Here is a 5,573-nt window from a genome sequence, read left to right as displayed (position 1 = left end):
TATATTTTTTGACTTCTGGAAAAGAGAACTATTTACCAATCAAAATAATAGCTCTCAGTCAATACAATCATGTCAAAGTGAGTTTATATAATGACATAGTACATGTGTTAACCACAGGCATCAATTCAACACGAGGAAAAGTCCAAATAGCTTCCTAAAAGTGAGAAATTAAGTGAGGAGATTTTTATGCAATATGAATGTATTATAAATTATATGTGGAGATAATGAGAAAGTAAAAGTGGCAGTAAAACAAGAGCTATATTAATGTTGGATATTATACCTCAAGAACAGTAAAATATTAATTACCTTTATTGCCATCCCAAAATAAAACTGATACAGTCCCATTCCTCCAAGTGGATAAAGCCAGGAAACAGTCACTCACCCCATAGGAGTGTCCTCAATACAATTTCTCCATATGAACTCAGAGATGTTTCAGTTTTCTCACTCTGAATTTTGTTTAGGATTAAAGGGCATCACTTTGGGAGGCTTTAAGTGTCAAGAGATATTTGCCTCTCTGGCCACTTTGGTAAGAACTATGCATCTCACAAAATGGAAGGCAGAATGAGTTCGAATCCACTGCTCTACTAACCAGGCTGAAGACAAAAGTACGTCTACTACGATCTTTAAGAAAATTGCCCATGTTTTCTGCTTTAAACATTTAGTGATTTTTTTTTTTTTTTTTGCATTATGAGGCTTTCCTAAGATGGTCTGGGAGAATGGAAAGACTGTCAGTCTTAGTTGAATTCCAACAGGCTTTCTATCATATCCAGGCAGTTTTGCAAGCTGCTTTGAAACTCAGCCCTATTATTCAACCATTTGATTACAAGGTTAGTAGATGGTTATTCCCTGCAACCAAGGGCAGATAGGATGATGCAGTATATTCCAAATTCTCTTGGAGTTGATGTGTGCACAATTTAAATCCTATTCCACTGCATAGGACTGTCACAAGCAGAGGAGATTTTTATGCAATATGAATGTATTATAAATTATATGTGGAGATAAAAGCCATCCAAACAAAGGGCTAGTTACACATTTTTCATATTTTTTATCTTCTGTCTGTCATATACCTGTTACTATTTGATTTAAGGAACTTCCTTCCCCTTCTAGTCCAGGATGATTACTTTTAATGTCCCATTCCTTAGGGAGTATAGGACAAGCACCTTTTCAGTATAGTACAAAGATGCAACCTTTCTTTACTTTCTCTGTCTCTGTCTCTGTCTCTGTCTCTGTCTCTCTCTCTCTCTCTCTCTCTCTCTCTCTCTCTCTCTGTGTGTGTGTGTATGTGTGTGTGTGTGTGTGTGTGTCGTGTGTGTCACTTCCTCTCTACAGATGGTGCTTAGTGTCATTAATCTTTAACACCAGAAGAAATGGCCTATAGATTTGTGAATGATCTAGAGAGATCATAACTCATCAACCCTGTGATAGCAGCTACACAAGGAAGAGTGGGAAGTAGAATCATATCAGGAATGGTGGGGTGGCCTCAAATTTGTTATGGAGTTGAGGATGACCCTGAACTTCTGATTCGTTTCTCTGCTCTCTCAACATTGTGTCACTGCATCTGTACTGTCTACAGTACTCAGAAAAATACCTAGAGCTTTGTGCAAATTCAAGGCAAGTGCCCTAGTGACTAAGACATATTTACAGCCTCAATTTTTACCTTGGTAAAAGCTTAGGTCAGTTCATTGTCATTGAAAACTAACAGCCAAGCCTTTCCAGGACCAGGGCCCTCTCCTTCCTTCTTCTTGGGAATGATTTGATATGTGAGTTGTGTCTTGGATATTCAGAGCACCTGGGCTAATATCCACTTATCAGTGACTGCATTCCATGTGTGTTCTTTTGTGAGTGAGCTACCTCACTTAGGATGATATTTTCTAGTTCCAACCATTTGTCTAAGAATTTCATGAATTCATTGTTTTTAATTGCTCCATTGTGCAAATATACCACATTTTCTCTATCCATTCCTCCATTGAAGGGACTGCCAGGACAGGGAGGGGGTTGATTGGGGAATGGGCAGAGGGAAGAGGGCTTAAGGGACTTATGGGGAGGGGGGAACTGGGAAAGGGAAAATCATTTGGAATGTAAACAAAGAATATAGAAAAAAAGGAAAAATAAAAGAAATGCTTGCTGAAAGGAGACTGATATGGCTGTCTCCTGAGAGGCCCTTCCATAGCATTACAAATACAGAGGCAGATGCTCATGGCCAACCATTGGATTGAGCAGGGTCTCCAAAGAAGGAGCTAGAGAAAGGACTATGGGAGCTGAAGGGGCTTGCAATGCCATAGGAAGAACAACAATCTTAACCAACCAGACATCCCCCCTCCCCCAGAGCTCCTAGGGACTAAGCCATCAACCAAGGGGTGCACATGGCTCTAGCTGAATATGTAGCAGAGGATTGACTTGTCAGGCATCAATGGGAGGAGAGGTCCTTGGTGCTGTGAAGGTTTGACAGATGCCCAAACATAGGGGAATAGAGGGAATGGAGGTGGGAGTGGGGTGGGTGGAAGAACACCCTCATAGAAATAGAGGGAGGGAGGTTTGGATATGGGCTATCCAGCAGGGTGTGTGGGGGGGACTGGCAAAGGGGATAACATTTGAAATGTAAATAAAGAATATATCCAATAAAAAAGAAGTCCCCCACCAGTCAGAATGGCTAAGATTAAAAATTCAGGAGACAGCAGGTGTTGGAGAGGGTGCGGAGAAAGAGGAACACTCCTCCACTGCTGGTGGGGTTGCAAATTGGTACAACCACTCTGGAAATCAGTCTGGCGGTTCCTCCGAAAACTGGGCACCTCACTTCCAGAAGATCCTGCTATACCACTCCTGGGCATATACCCAGAGGATTCCCCACCATGTAATAAGGATACATGCTCTACTATGTTCATAGCAGCCCTATTTATAATTGCCAGATGCTGGAAAGAACCCAGGTATCCCTCAACTGAAGAGTGGATGCAAAAATTGTGGTATATCTACACAATGGAGTACTAGTCAGCCATTAGAAACAATGAATTCATGAAATTTTTAGGCAAATGGATGGAACAAGAGACCATCATACTAAGTGAGGTAACCCAGACTCAAAAGGTGAATCATGGTATGCACTCACTAATAAGTGGATATTAACCTAGAAAACTGGAATACCCAAAACATAATCCACACATCAAATGAGGTACAAGAAGAAAGGAGGAATGGCCCCTGGTTCTGGAAAGACTCAGTGAAGCAGTATTCGGCAAAACCAGAACAGGGAAGTGGGAAGAGGTGGGTGGGAGGACAGGGGAAGAGAAGGGGGCTTACGGGACTTTCGGGGAGTGGGAGGCTAGAAAAGGGGAAATCATTTGAAATGTAAATAAATTATATCGAATAAAAAAAATTAAAAAAAGAAGTCCCAAATAGCATATTTTATAAGATTAAAATAAAAAGAACGCTTATAATCCCATCTGATTGTGCTGATACATAGTTATTTTAATTATGTTAATTTAAAATAGGAGTTTTTAGTTGTATTCTTGTTTTAATTTTGTGCTTTAAAATTTTCTATTTATTTTTCGAGCATCTTAATTGCACTTAGGGTTTCTTTGACAGAGAACTTAGAAGCATTAGTTTTATCATTAATCTCTATTATTTTCACTGCTTTTTCACATTTTCTTTGTTTTTGCCTTTTTCAATTGTCACTGAGGTTTTTTTTTCCCCTGTAGCTTGTTTTGTTATGTGAGTTAAATATTAACAAACTTGTGTTCAATTTTTTTCTTTCTGAAATAGGCACATGCACAATCTAAGTTCAATTTCCCACTAAATATTGTTTTTGGTTTTTCATAGAAATTATAATATGGGGTGGCCTCATTATCATTCAGCTTGAGTGGTGTTTTTAATTTATATTGTAACTGTTTTTGCAGCCCTAGGCAAGTAGTAAGAAGCCTGTTTTACTTGTTATTGGTTTCTAAAAATTTTTAGCATTATACTTTGTATCATAGTTTCCAAGAAGAGGATTATTTTAATATATCGATGGTATATTTGTGACCTAATAATGGAAATCTGATGTTTTCTTATTATGGTGCAATTGAATGTTTACTGTGCCTTGGTTAAATGTGAAGCACTCTATAGTAAGACAAGCTTATTCTACAAGTCAGATCTTCTGTAGCATTGATTAATCAATTTTAGAATACTTAAAAATATCTAGTTAAAACTTCTATTATGCAATTTAAAACTACATTTCATTTACCCGTGACTATAAAATTTAAAAATGATTTATAGATTTTGTTCATCTGCATGAGCCTTTCATCTAATTTCTTTAGTATTTAGAAAGTTTTAACTTGAATAATGTGACTTTGATATTAAAATCTGTTTTAGAAGATGGTATTGTTTTTAATTATTTAAAAACTGTATATATTATTTTATTTAAAATATATCCTTTGTAAATGGAGAGGATGTTCAGTAGTTAAGCCTGAAGGGTGGTCTTGCAGAAAATACAAGTGAAATTCATGTCTGGCAGTTCACAGGAACATATAACTCCAGGTCTATGGGGACTTGATGACTCTGCAGATGCCTGCATTCATATATGCACTCATGCATGTACAACACACAGATATACATACATGATTCAAATGAAAACTGCTTAGTCATAATAGGAATAGAAGAAGCCAATCTCTTTCTCCTTGCAGATGATAGTTCTATACTTTATTGACCCTAAGGGCTCCAACAGAAAGCTCTCAAATCTGACAAGTACTTTCAGCAAATTAATAGTATGCTAAATCAACATACAGAATCAGTAGCTTTCCTTAATACATATAATGACTATTCCAAGAAAGAAATCTAAACAAAGATCTGATTCACAATAAAAACATAGCAACAAAGGTAACTAAAAGAATGAACAGTATCTAGAATGGGGGCCTTGAAATACTAAGAAAAACCTAAACAAACACAACAGAAGATGGCAAATCCTAACATATTCACAGATTCAGTCCTATTGAAAAAAAGCGCTGTCTTGCTGAAAGAGATCTGCAGATTCAACACACTCTTTATCAAAATTACCATGATGCTATTCAGAGAACTAGAACGTACAATCCTAAGCCTCACATAGAATCAAAAAAGACTTTGAATAGCAAAAGCAATCCTAAGCAGGAACATCAGTGCTGGAAGTATCACATCTCTCCAATTTACTGAAAATGTATAGAGTTGCAAAAACTTGATATACAGATTTTAAAAAAAGGAAATAATGCCCATATTATTTCCTTGTACAAAAAAATGAAATTTAATCAAGGCCTGCAATGTAAGATTTGAAATGCTATGACTATTTAAGGAAAATATTTTATATTACAATAGGCTTTCTCAAAACACTAAAAACTCACAAACTAATCTTGCTAACAGATTGAATAGAATTAGGTTAAAAACCTTTTGCACATAGCAAAAGAAATAATCACAAGAATGACGAGACCACCTACAGAATGGGAAAAAAATCTTTAACTACTTTCAACAATTAACAAGCAGCTACAATTTACTTTTAAAATGTCCAAAAGTTAAACAACAAAACCCCATGTAATGTAGTTAATAAATAGTTTCCAAATGAAGAAATACAAACTACCAGT

This window comes from Apodemus sylvaticus, chromosome 18 (assembly GCF_947179515.1).
Source record: "Apodemus sylvaticus chromosome 18, mApoSyl1.1, whole genome shotgun sequence".
NCBI lineage: Eukaryota > Metazoa > Chordata > Mammalia > Rodentia > Muridae > Apodemus > Apodemus sylvaticus.
Note: the sequence above shows the minus strand (reverse complement) of the source record.